This window comes from Giraffa tippelskirchi, chromosome 5 (genome assembly GCF_054371585.1).
Source record: "Giraffa tippelskirchi isolate mGirTip1 chromosome 5, T2T-mGirTip1v1.2.pri, whole genome shotgun sequence".
Taxonomy (NCBI): Eukaryota; Metazoa; Chordata; class Mammalia; order Artiodactyla; family Giraffidae; genus Giraffa; species Giraffa tippelskirchi.
In genome coordinates, this window is record NC_137279.1 from 65,848,339 (window position 1) to 65,862,004 (window position 13,666).

At 37.4% G+C, this 13,666-nt stretch overlaps 1 protein-coding gene across 4 annotated transcripts in view; it reads right to left on the bottom strand.

Moving 5' to 3' along the window:
- Positions 1 to 13,666, bottom strand: part of UCHL5 (ubiquitin C-terminal hydrolase L5) — a 48,811-nt gene that overhangs the window by 22,810 nt on the left and 12,335 nt on the right. The window lies entirely within an intron of this gene.

Genomic DNA, 13,666 nt, shown 5'->3' on the forward strand with positions numbered 1-13,666 from the left:
ATCTCTGCTTTTAAATATGCTATCTAGGTTGGTCATAACTTTCCTTCCAAGGAGTAAGCGTCTTTTAATTTCATGGCTGCAATCACCATCAGCAGTGATTCTGGAGCCCCAAAAAATAAAGTCTGCCACTGTTTCCACTGTTTCCCTATCTATTTCCCATGAAGTGATGGGACCAGATGCCATGATCTTAGTTTTCTGAACGTTGAGCTTTAAGCCAACTTTTTCACTCTCCTCTTTCACTTTCATCAAGAGGCTCTTTAGTTCTTCTTCACTTTCTACCATAAGGGTGGTGTCATCCGCATATCTGAGGTTATTGATATTTCTCCTGGCAATCTTGATTCCAGCTTGTGCCTCTTCCAGCCCAGCGTTTCTCATGATGTACTCTGCATCTAAGTTAAATAAGCAGGGTGACAATATACAGCCTTGACGTACTCCTTTTCCTATTTGGAACCAGTCTGTTGTTCCATGTCCAGTTCTAACTGTTGCTTCCTGACCTGCATACTGGTTTCTCAAGAGACAGGTCAGATGGTCAGGTATTCCCATCTCTTTCAGAATTTTCCAGTTTATTGTGATCCACACAGTCAAAGGCTTTGGCATAGTCAATAAAAAGCAGAAATAGATGTTTTTCTGGAAATCTCTTGCTTTTTCGATGATCAAGCAGATATTGGCAATTTAATCTCTGGTTCCTCCGCCTTTGCTAAAACCAGCTTGAACGTCTGGAAGTTCATGGTTCACGTATTGCTGAAGCCTGGCTTGGAGAATTTTGAGCATTTCTTTACTAGCGTGTGAGATGAGTGCAATTGTGCAGTAGTTTGAGCATTCTTTGGCATTGCCTTTCTTTGGGATTGGAATGAAAACTGACCTTTTCCAGTCCTGTGGCCACTGCTGAGTTTTCCAGATTTGCTGGCGTATCGAATGCAGCACTTTCACAGCATCATCTTTGAGGATTTGAAATAGCTCAACTGGAATTCCATCACCTCCACTAGAATTGCATGTAACTATTTTATATTGTTAGGTAACCAAGTTCCCATTATGGCTTGCAATTGCAATTATCTTTTTTTTGGTCTAGCTATTGATCATGAAAACTGATAAACATCTTTTACTACTGTGATTACACAACTATTACTTAAAACCATTGTGTCATGATTTGTCAACAGAAAAATAATAGAACTCTGTATCACCAAAGCTACCATTTAATAGAAAAACCTGTAATCACACTTTTTAAAATCCAGATGAATACCAGAACTATCTTGGAATTTTTTAAAAAATACAGTTGCCTAGGTATTGCTTTTTTTTTCTTCGCCAGAGACCCAAATATGTTTCTAGTAAGCAGTCATGTTTCAAAACAGCTGAACTACATGAGGATCTTTCACTTTTATCTTGTTTCACTTTTTGTATTTCAAATTCAGTGTTCCCATTTCATTTAGTTTATGATTTTCAATTTCTCCATCTCTTTTTTTCTTTTTGTGTTCTTTCTCAAGACTTTATCAACAGAGTAGAAAAGTTTTTGTATATATATATACATAAATAATAAGTATAATATATACATTTTAGAAAACTTACAAATTTTTGCCTAACTAAAAAATTTATGACATTTTGATTCCACTTAATTGACAGTATGAATAGAATGCTAGATTTCTAATTTTAAAAAAATAAGATATGCAGCAAGCAACAAAGGTTTACTATATAGCATAGGGAATTATAGTCAATCTTTTGTAATAACCTATAATGGAAAATACTTTCAAAAATAATATACATGTATATGTATAACTGAATCACACACAAAAAAAGGAGTCTACTTTTTGAAATTTAGTAATGTTTATCTTTATGCCAGTTTTTCTAAATGTCTTATGGAAATCTAATAACAATGTATGAGATATATGATATACAAAATTTTAAATATATTTGTGTAGGATATAAGATTAATATAAATTAAGCAAAAAACTATTATATTTAAATTATTAATGACATCATTCAAGATGCTCCTATTCTTATTTTTTCTGCACTGGATAAAATATTCTCAGAGAAATGTTAACATGTCTCACTATGATTATATACATTTTTCTCTTCCCTTGTATTTTTTCTGATTTTTGCTCTATGTATCTTTTTTCTTTGTTGTTAGCTGTCTAATGGTATATGATTTCTATCTTCTTTGTAAATTGTACTTTTTAGCATTAAAAATATTCATCTTTGTTTCATTTAAAAATAAAAAATTTAAAAAAAAGCAGAGACACCACTTTGCCAACAAAGGTCTATATAGTCAAAGCTATGGTTTTTCCATTAGTCATGTACAGGTGTAAGAACTGGACCATAAAGAAGACTGAGCACAAAACAACTGATGTTTTCAAACTGTGGTGCTGGAGAAGACTCTTGAGAGTCCCCTGGACACCAAGCAGATCAAACCAGTCAATCCTAAAGGAAATCAACCCTGAATTCATCGGAAGGACTGACGCTGAAGCTGAAGCTCCAATACTTTGGCCGCCTGATGTGAAGAGCCAACTCACTGGAAAAGACCCTGATGCTGGGAAAGGTTGAGGGTAGGAGAAGGGGACAACAGAGGATGAGATGGTTGGATGGCATCACCAACTCAATGGACATGAGTTTCAGCAAACTCCAGGAGATAGCGAAGGACAGGTAGGCTTGGCGTGCTGCAGTCCATGGGGTTGCAAAGAGTTGGACATGACTTAGTGGCTGAACAACAAAAAAGTATTCAAGAGAAAGAGACTGAGGATGAACTAGGTTCCTAAAGGGGAGGTAATTATATAAGATAAATGTCCTGCTTATTCAGAATTTAGAAATATAAAACATGAAAAAGAGATGAATAGAAAACCAAAATAATAAATGAAAAAATCACCTTGGACTGGAATATCTAAGATTTCTCTATGAATGTGAAATTTTAAGAGAGCACTGAAAGCATAGTATAACCTAGAGAACAGAGAAGGGAATTCATTCTAGGAAAAGAAAAGGGTACAAAAAGGAACAAATTAAGATGAGATGTTTGATACAATAAGTATATTGGTATGTCTGTATTAGTATGCTTGTAGTCAGAGAAGTCAATGGTACCCCACTCCAGTACTCTTGCCTGGAAAATCCCATGGATGGAGGAGCCTGGTAGGCTGCAGTCCGTGGGGTCGCTAAGAGTTGGACATGACTGAGCGACTTCACTTTCACTTTTCACTTTCATGCATTGGAGAAGGAACTGGCAACCCACTCCAGTGTTCTTGCCTGGAGAATCCCAGGGACGGCGGAGCCTGGTGGGCTGCCGTCTGTGGGGTCACACAGAGTCGGGCACGACTGAAGTGACTTAGCAGCTTAGCAGTCAGAGTATGGGGTCATCAGTCATCTAATAAATCAGTGCTGATAAGCAATTAGAAGTCTGCCCTAGGAGTAAGATATTTTAAATAGGAAATAGCAGTAAAAACAGTGATTCAGAAAGGTTTGGTTTAAGACAATTTACAGTAAGGATTGAAAATGGCTAAAAACAAACAAGATCCACTGGGTTGCTACCCTAATGCTACTGCTGCTGCTAAGTCACTTCAGTCGTGTCTGACTCTGTGCGATCCCACAGACCGCAGCCCACCAGGCTCCTCCGTCCCTGGGCTTCTCCAGGCAAGAATACTGGAGTGGGTTGCCATTTCCTTCTCCAATGCATGCATGCATGCTAAGTCGCTTCAGTTGTGTCCGACTCTGTGCGACTCTATGGACAGCAGCCCACCAGGCTCCTCCGTCCACAGGATTCTCCATGCAAGAATCCTGGAGTAGGCTGCCATTTCCTTTTCCAACCCTAATGCTTGGGGTTGTTTAGTCACTAAGCCATGTCTGACTCGTTTGCCACACCATGGACTGTAGCCTGCCAAACTCCTCTGTCCATGGGATTTCCCAGGCAAAAATACTGGAGTGGGTTGCCATTTTCTTCTCCAGGCCATCTTCCTGACCCAGAGATCAAACCCAAGTCTCTGGCACTGGCAGGCAGATTTTATATCACTGAGACACCAGGGAAGCCCCACCTTAATGCTAGCATGAAATCATAAAGGGCAATAGGTTAATGGAGCAAACAAAACTAGGATCACCCATGTGCAAGTCAGAACTCAAGGTGTCAGGTATACAACTAAAAACAAGTTTAAAACAAAATAAGGGGACATTAATAACCATACAAAACAATTTTGTAAACTTAAACTAAAATGGAGAAATTTAAAAAAAAACTTACCAGAACTAAGTCAAGAAAAAATAAGTAGCCCAAATAAGTCTTTTAACTAGCACATGGATATAGTAGTTAAAAATACATTCACAAAGAAAATACCGGGCACAGATGGTTTCATAGGCCAATTCTACCAAAATTTGAAGAAATAGACCATTTAAATTTTATACAAATTCTTCAGGACAGTTACAAAAAAGAAGAAATTTCAACCCAATTCATGAAACAAGCACAGCCCTAATACTAAAACTAGCCAAAGTCATCACAAGAAAGGAAAATTAAGGCCCATGTCATTCAAAAATATACATGTTAAAAAAAAACTCTAAACAAATGTTGAATTAAATTCAATATTGAATTAAATTCAACAGTACATAAAAAAAGAATATATCATGACCAACTGGGCTTATCTTAGATATGAAAGAAAGATTTAATATTATAAAAATTCATAAACATAACTAATCATATTAATCTATTAAGAGGGAAAATAAAAATGATTATCTTAATAGATGCAAAAAGCATTTGAAAAAACTTAGTCCTTCCATAATAAAGACACTTACTCAATTATTACAAGAATGTCCTTACCTGAAAAAGAATACTAAGGAAAAAAAAATCTGAAATGGGAAATGGTAAAAGCATTCTCTCTAAAATCACAATGATTTTATTGGAAGTTTAAACCAATAAGATAGGAAAAATAAATTAGAGACACAGGGATTCAAAATAAGGAAATAAAACTGGTATTATTTGATATAGTAATTTAGATAGAAACACTTCTCTCAAACCAACAAATAACACAGATAAAAGAGTTTAGGAAGATGGCTAAATATAATATTAAGACATAAAAATTAATTATCTTTTATACTAGCAGCAAACATCTAGAATGCAATTGGAGAAAAGATGATTTATAACAGAGATATCAAGGAATTAAGATAACAAAAAATGTAGAAGACCTTTATCAAGAAAACTATGCAACATATTAAAGATAATAAAAGCACATCTAAAAGTAAATAAATAAAAGCAGGTCTAAATAGAGAAACATATTATGTTTGTGACTCAATATCATGAAGATATAAATTCTCCCCAAGTTGACATATATATATTCAATGTTATTCGAGTCAAAATTCCAATAGAAGCTTTCATACAGTTTGATAAGGTGACTGAAATTTATATGAAGAGCACAGGGTCAAGAATAGGAAGGATATTTCCAAAAAAGAGCAGGTAGGGGAGCCATGACCTATTAGATATAAGAACTTATAAAGAAGTGAAAAGAATTAAGTCAGGGTGGTATTGGCACAGAGACAGACAAAGTGATCAGTACAACTCAGAAAACACATACACACATATGGAACACATATACAACAAGGGTTGGCATGTCAGATAAATAAGGAAATATGGACGTTCAAAAAAAGGGTGATCCATGTGAGAAAAAGGTAAAAGTGAAACCCTACCTCACATGATATACCAAAATCCAATTCCTGATGAATTATGGACATAGATATCAAAAATTAAAACTTAAATGCATAGGTAAATATCTTTCATAACTTCAGATAGATAACAATTTATTAAACAAGATACAAGAAGCACTGGCTCTAAAATACAAATTTCCATCATCAAAAAACACCCATAAAAAGTAAAACAATGAAGTACCAACTTGGAGAAGCAGTATCATGAATATATAAACAATGCCTATAAATCAAAAAGAAAAGTACATTAATCCTACAGAAAAGTAACTTAAGACTTTCATAGAAGAAACACATATGCCACTAGGCATCAAGACCCTTTCAACACAATTAGTGACTAGGGAGATGTAAACCCAGACCACTAAGAAGTAGTCATTTTAGGATGAGCTCATTTTAGAGAAGGAAATGGCAACCCACTCCAATATTCTTGCCTGGAAAATCCCATGGTCAGAGAAGCCTGGTGGGCTATAGTCCATGGGGTCGCAGAGTCGGACACGACTGAGCGACTTCACTTTCATTTTAGAATGAGCTGGCTGGCAAAAATCAAAGAGGTCTAACAATACTACATATTGGTGTATGTGGCTACACAGTAACTCAGATATTGCTAGTACAGGTGTAAACTGGAGCCTCTACTTCAGAAAGCACTTTGATATTTCCTCCTAAAGTTATACATTTACCTATCAGATGAAGTAGTATGGTACTTTTGGTTACACATCAGGAGAAATTCACACATATACAATAGATGTACAAAAATAAGTAGAGCTGCACAGTTCAGAGTGATGCAAATGAAAACTAAAACACTAATTAATGAAGAAGAAACAATTATTTAAGTTTCCCAGGTGGCTCAGTGGTAAAGAGTCTCCCTGCCAATGCAGGAGCCATGGGTTCCATCCCTGGATCAGGAAGATCCCCTGGAGGAGGAAATGGAAATCCATTCCAGTATTCTTCCCTGGGAAATCCCATGGACAGAGGAGCCTGGTGGGCTACACAGTCCATGGGGTCACACGAGTCGGACAAGACTTAGTGACTAAACAACAGCAAACAACTGCTTACTTTTCATGCATGTTCATGCAATCACTATTGTACACCATGCAAAATAAGTTAACTATTACAATAACTTATGGCTAAATCTTAATAATATAATATTAAATCAAAAAAGTAAGTCCCCATAACTATTAATAAATACACAGAACATGATACTCTATAAAGTTAAAAGTTTATACACAGACAGCCATTTTAGGATTAGAAAAAATACAGAAAGTAGAAAGCAAGGAAATGAGATACAGAATTGAACAGGCAGGTTCCTCAGATGAAGGGAAGGAGGGTGAAAGCTATGTGGGGGACATGGGGATGCCAGGTGACAGGCTTACTTGGATAGGCTTACTAGGGTGCATTCTAAGGTGCTTACTAGTTATAAAGTAATCAAATGAATAAATTAAAGGAGGGCAGGAATGTATGTCATCAATCAGGGATAACCATAATTCCATTTTGTGTACTGGAAGGTCAATTTTTTAAAAAGGAAAAAAGAAAAGCACAGGCGTCATCATTGATTCATATGCTCGCTTCCTTAATCACTCTCAATCATTACACATTAAAGGTGCTAGTTACTTTATCTCTTGAGTGTTATTCAAATCTGTTCACATCTATCCCTACTAAGAGTCTGTTACCTACTCTGGAACCCTTATGGCAGAAGGTGAAGAAGAACTAAAGAGCCTCTTGATGAAGGTGAAAGAGGAGAGTGAAAAAGTTGGCTTAAAGCTCAACGTTCATAAAACTAAGATCATGGCATCTGGTCCCATCACTTCGTGGGAAATAGATGGGGAAACAGTGGAAACAGTGGCAGACTTGATTTTTTTGGGCTCCAGAATCACTGCTGATGGTGACTGCAGCCATGAAATTAAAAGACGCTTACTACTTGGAAGGAAGGTTATGGCCAACCTAGATAGCATATTTAAAAGCAGAGACATTAGTTTGCCAACAAAAGTCCGTCTAGTCAAGGCTATGGTTTTTCCAGTGGTCATGTATGGATGTGAGAGTTGGACGGTGAAGAAAGCTGAGCGCCGAAGAATTGATGCTTTTGAACTGTGGTGTTGGAGAAGACTCTTGAGAGTCCCTTGGACTGCAAGGAGATCCAATCAATCCATCCTAAATGAGATCAATCCTGGGTGTTCATTGGAAGGTCTGATGTTGAAGCTGAAACTCCAATACTTTGGGCACCTCATGCGAAGTGCTGACTCATTGGAAAAGACCCTAATGCTGGGTAGGATTGGGGGCGGGAGGAGAAGGGGACAACAGAGGATGAGATGGTTGGATGGCATCACCGACTCGATGGACATGGGTTTGGGTAGACTCCGGGAGTTGGTGATGGACAGAAAGGGCTGGCGTGCTGCAATTCATGGTGTCGCAAAGAGTCGGACACGACTGAGCGACTGAACTGAACTGAACTGATGTCATCTCATATCCTACACCACTCCTTCTTCCTCAAACACATTCTCCACACTGTAGCCAAAGTGATCCCTTCTAAATGAAAATCTAATCACATCACCCTTCTTAAAACACCTCAGTAACCTTCTACTACTCTTAGGATACAGACAAAAGGCTCAAGCATGATCCGCCTCTGTCGGCACCTTGGCAGGAAGCGGGGAGTCAGTCTCTAATATCCACCTTCTTCCTCTTCCAGAACAAAGGACTCACATTTATCTGGGCCCACATTCACCTGGAATGAAGACAGCTTCCTACTCTCCTCTGCCACTAAGTACAATCATATGACTGAGTTCTAGCCAAAGAGAAGAAAGCAGGCGGCACAGGCAAATTCTAGAAAATGTCTGTCAAAAAGGAGTGTGTTGTCCTCTCCTACTGTCGAGAATGTGGAGTTGAGACGAAACAGCTGAAACTCCCAACTATCATCTCAGACCATGAAGTAACTGTGGAATAGAGAGCACATACAAAGGAACAAAGCAAAAGAGCCTGCCACCCTGCTGGCTTTGACAGTGGATGTGAAAGAGAAAAACCTGTCTTTCTTATAAACCGTTGTTTCTCTACAGTTGATCACACTAAACCCTGACTCACATGCTGCCTGTACCCCGCTCGTGTTCTCTCTACTCCAGCTGCACTGGCCTTCTTCCAGAACATGCTACTAGCCCGACTCCTTTTTACCATACAGCTGTGGTAGTCTGGGATGATCCTCAACTTCCTTTCCCCACTTAATACCTACTTAACCTTTAGATTTCAGCTGAATTGTCACTTACTCAGAGAAGCTTTCTCAGATCTCCCTGAAAGGTCAGTCCCATTTTCATGTGTGTAGTGAAGGATTTAGCCTCGCCCTAAGAGAGGCCTGGCAGTGGCCTTTGGCTCCTGGGAGGTGACCTCTAAGCTCCTGAAGAGCCATGCCTGGTAAAAGTGTCTGTGTTTACCTCAGGGTTGGGCACCACACAGACAGTCTCACAATGTGACTGAGGTGGGTTCTGGATCAACAGCTCAGCCTTCATGTGGCTGGAGACTGAGGGCCAATAAAAACTGGATACCAGGAGTCAGTTGACATGGCCTGAACACTCTGCACTTTGTCAAAATCACTGCCAGTGAAGCTGGTGCCATCTGTGACTCCCCCAGGAGAAGACAACCAGAAGGAGTGTACAGAGAACTCTCCTGGACTCTGACCCATGTGTCTCTTCACATGGCTGAGTTTAATGTGTCTTTTCACTGTAAAAAAGTCATCATGTGACTATAACATAGTTTATCACATAGCTTGTGGTGAGGTCTATGACTCTTTCTAACAAATTACAGAACCTGAGGATGGTCTTGGGGACTCCCCAAACTTGCAAGAGTCAGAAGGAAGGTGGACTGAAGACTCAAAACACTGCAGTTAAGTGTCCAAAGTGAGCGTAGTCTTAATAGATTATTTTCAAACGTCACAAGATGGTTCACTCCATGCAGCATTTATTTCCACTGTAGTTTTTCATTTCACTGCTTAATACCAATCTCCTCCACTAAACTCTAAACACCTTCGAGGGAAGGGATCCTGACTGTTGCTTGTCTCCCAAGTGCCTGTCACAGTGTCTGGCACATTGCAGACACACAACCAATCTTTCCTGAAAGATTGAATAGGCAGAATCACACACACACCCAATACCACCACAGCATCACCTTAACAATACATCAAACAGACCTCAGCTTCTCATCAGTGAAACAGTAACAAGACAACAATGTTTTGCAGAGAAGCATTATCAAAAAGATCATTCCTGAATCCTTAAACACAAATCATAATTACCAGAAGACAATTTCTTTTCTCAATATTTTGTTAATCAATGACCCACACACCTGCATACTTCCAATTACAGCATATGATTAGCATAAGACAGGCAGTAACATTCTTTAAATTGATGCGATTCCATACAGAAATAACAAAACTATAATTTAGTTAATCTATGTGACCTTATCACAAATAGATACAATTTTAGTTAAATTTTTTAAATGTCTGAAAATATTCCTCAGAGTCCAGGTTAGAAATCATTACTATAAGCTCATGAAGCCTAGAACCAAGGATTATATATTAGGTAATATATACTATAAAAGTTCCAACACAGGCTCATAGGATACATACACTAAAGGGACTGATATTAATGTTGAATTACTGACCAGGAACTGTTAGCAAAGTACAGAATAAAAAATATGACATAATTAGGAAATCACTGATCTTGAATTAGTAAACATGGCAGTAATAATATAATACAAATAAAACATTATAGTAAGGTAGAAATGCAACAGAGAACTAGAAAAATATCACAGGACTCCAAAAAGTATAAATTCATACTCTAGTAACATTTTTTTTTCTTTATAGAGGGCTTTCTTATACCATAAAAAAAACACCCAGGCCTCTGTAAGTCAGACATCATTAGTGTTTTAATGTTAGTGAATTCCAGTGCTCTTTAATTATAACATTCTTTCTACATTTATTGGATACTGACCATGTGCCAGGAACTATACATGAAAACAAAATACCTGGCTCCTGGGTTTACAATATAGTATGGAAGAAATATAATTAAATAATAGACACACACACAGAAAAACATCTTCAAAAATATAAATTGTTTTAAATGGTTACCTCTGGAGCAGGGATTATAAGGGTCTTTATTTTCTACATCATACAACCGTTATGCTTACGTTTTTGTATAATGGGTATAGAGTCTCATATACCTTTAAAAAATAACAAAAACGTTCTTAAAAATTAGAAAAATCACTTGAAGGATGAAACTATCTGTCCTCTACTTCTTCTGTACTGTCTAGAATATCACACACTATGATTACTGTAGTACAATGGTACTTACATAAATACAAAATATTACAATTCATAAATGGATTATTTGCATTACATTAGAAGAATCTTACAACGTTTATCCTTAAGAAGTGAGTTAAAAAATTACAGTACACTTATACTAAGAATGCTTTTAAAAGAAGTGGTGGTGTGATATGGGATGAACTTCAAGGCAGCAGTGCCTGGGTTTGCACCCAGCTCTGCCACTGACTAGCCGCATAACTTGGGCAAGTTTCTTAATCTCTCTGGGACTCAGTTTCCACATCTGTGAAATAACGAGGAACCTGTAAAACCACATAGGGTTGTTGTGTTACTACAAGCAAATTAATAATAAAAAATAAGATATATATAAGTACCTAATAAATCTTCAATATGTTATCTAATATTGTTATGTGCACTGAAATGGAACATAATTAAATTTTAAGTGAAAAAAGAAGCAAAATATTTTGCACAACAGTCCAACTTCAGTTAAAAAAATGATAATAAAAATGTGTCAACAGATGGATAGAGAATGTGGGAGGTAGTACAGAATGTGAAACCACAAACCTGGGCTTTAGACCTGGGTTTAAATTCTGGATCCACCATGTACTAGCTGTGGGACCTCAGCCAAGTAAACTTTTCTAGGCCTCAATTTCTTCATCTGTGAAATGAGGATAACAACCTCACAGGGCTGCTGCAAGGATTAAATAAATAACATAGTCTAAGCCATGAAATTAAAAGACGCTTACTCCTTGGAAGGAAAGTTATGACTAACCTAGAGAGCATATTAAAAAGCAGAAACACTACTTTGTCAACAAAGGTCCATCTAGTCAAGGCTATGGTTTTTCCAGTAGTCATGTATGGATATGAGAGTTGGATGGTGAAGAAAGCTGAGAGCCGAAGAATTGATGCTTTTGAACTGTGGTGTTGGAGAAGACTCTTGAGAGTCCCTTGGACTGCAAGGAGATCCAACCAGTCCACCCTAACGGAGATCAGTCCTGGGTGTTCATTGGAAGGACTGATGTTGAAGCTGAAACTCCAATACTTTGGCCACCTCATGCGAAGAGTTGACTCATTGGATAAGACCCTGATGCTGGGAAAGATTGGGGGCAGGAAGAGAAGGGGACGACAGAGGATGAGATGGTTGCATGGTATCACCGACTCAATGGACATGAGTTTGGGTAAACTCAGGGAGTTGGTGATGGACAGGGAGGCCTAGCGTGCTGCGATTCATGGGGTCGCAAAGAGTCGGACACGGCTAAGCAACTGAACTAAACTGAAAGCACAATATCTGGCATACAACAGGAATGGTAAATATTGGCTTCCATTGGTACTGTTACCATGACAGTAATAACAAATCAAAGAGACATGCCTGTTTTATCCACCATTATACCCCTAGTATCTAAAATAAAGTCCAACACAAAGGAAGTGCTCAACAACTATTCGATGATTAAATGAATGCGTCAAACTGTTGGGAGGGGTTAGTAGACACAGAACATTTCTGTAACTTAAGTACTTTGACTACACAATGATAAAATAATGTTTTTCTAATCCTTGAAGTAAAGCAAGAAAATTCTAGGTTCTCTAAAAACACTCAGTTCTTAAAAGTTGGGAGGAAAACAAAGAAGTAATAAAAGAAGAGAAAAAAGAAAAACAAGTTACTAACTGGAAAAGGAAACATTTGGTTAAAAGGGCAGTAATGAGAATTAGCAGTTTTATTGTTTCCACCTTTCTAAAGGTTTAATGGTTTATCTTAATCTTCTGAGTCTTAGAAAGAAGTGCTATTTTCAAACAAATGCAAGCATCTTTAGCTTAGATTTTTATATATTAATCAAGCCTCTTTCAGCATTCTCTTCTCCAGCTTTTCCAAACAATGGACTCTAAAATATGTAGGCATCTAATAATGTTGCCTAAATGTTTATTGTATACATTAGAACAGCAGTTCTCAAAACGGGATATATGGACCCCTGGGAACTCCTAAGACTATTTGCAAGGAATTTGTGAGATCAAAATTGTCTCCATAATAATTCCAGGACAGTCTTTGGTTTTCCCCTGCTTTCATATTTGCAGTGCAGCACAACAGCAATCGTGGATAACACTGCTGGTATTTTATTAACATACCTAGGCAGTGGCACTAAATTCTTTCACTGGCACATAGGTATAATTCTAAAAACTAACAAAACAAAAACCAGTTTTTACTGAAGAATGTCTCTGACAAAACAGTAAAAATTATTTTTATTGCCTTTTGACCTCAGAGTACAATTCTTTAATATTTGCTGAGTGAAACAGGAAGTACAAAAAAAGCACTTCTACTGTAAACCAAAATATGCCAGTCAATTCCAGGAAAGGCACTCTTGCTACTGTTTGAACTGTCAGCTAAGTTTTCTCCAGGAACATCATTTTTACTTGAAAGGACATAATGGCAGATAAATACAGTTGTTCAGACTGTATCTGGCAGATATTTTCTTGAAATGTGTAAATTGAGTCTGTCACTTCAAGGAAAACACCTGATAATATTTGGTATCCTTGATAAAATCTGAACTTTCAAGTGAAATTTAGAATTTTCTAAGATTTAGATCCACCACTGTGAGTTTAAGTTTCATGATACTTGAAAATTTTTCTGATGATACAGATGATGATATTAATAAATGTGGCTTGTTATAATGTGTATAATCATATGTACTAACATTTACAAAACCAAAATCAGTTGGTAAATTTTCAAAA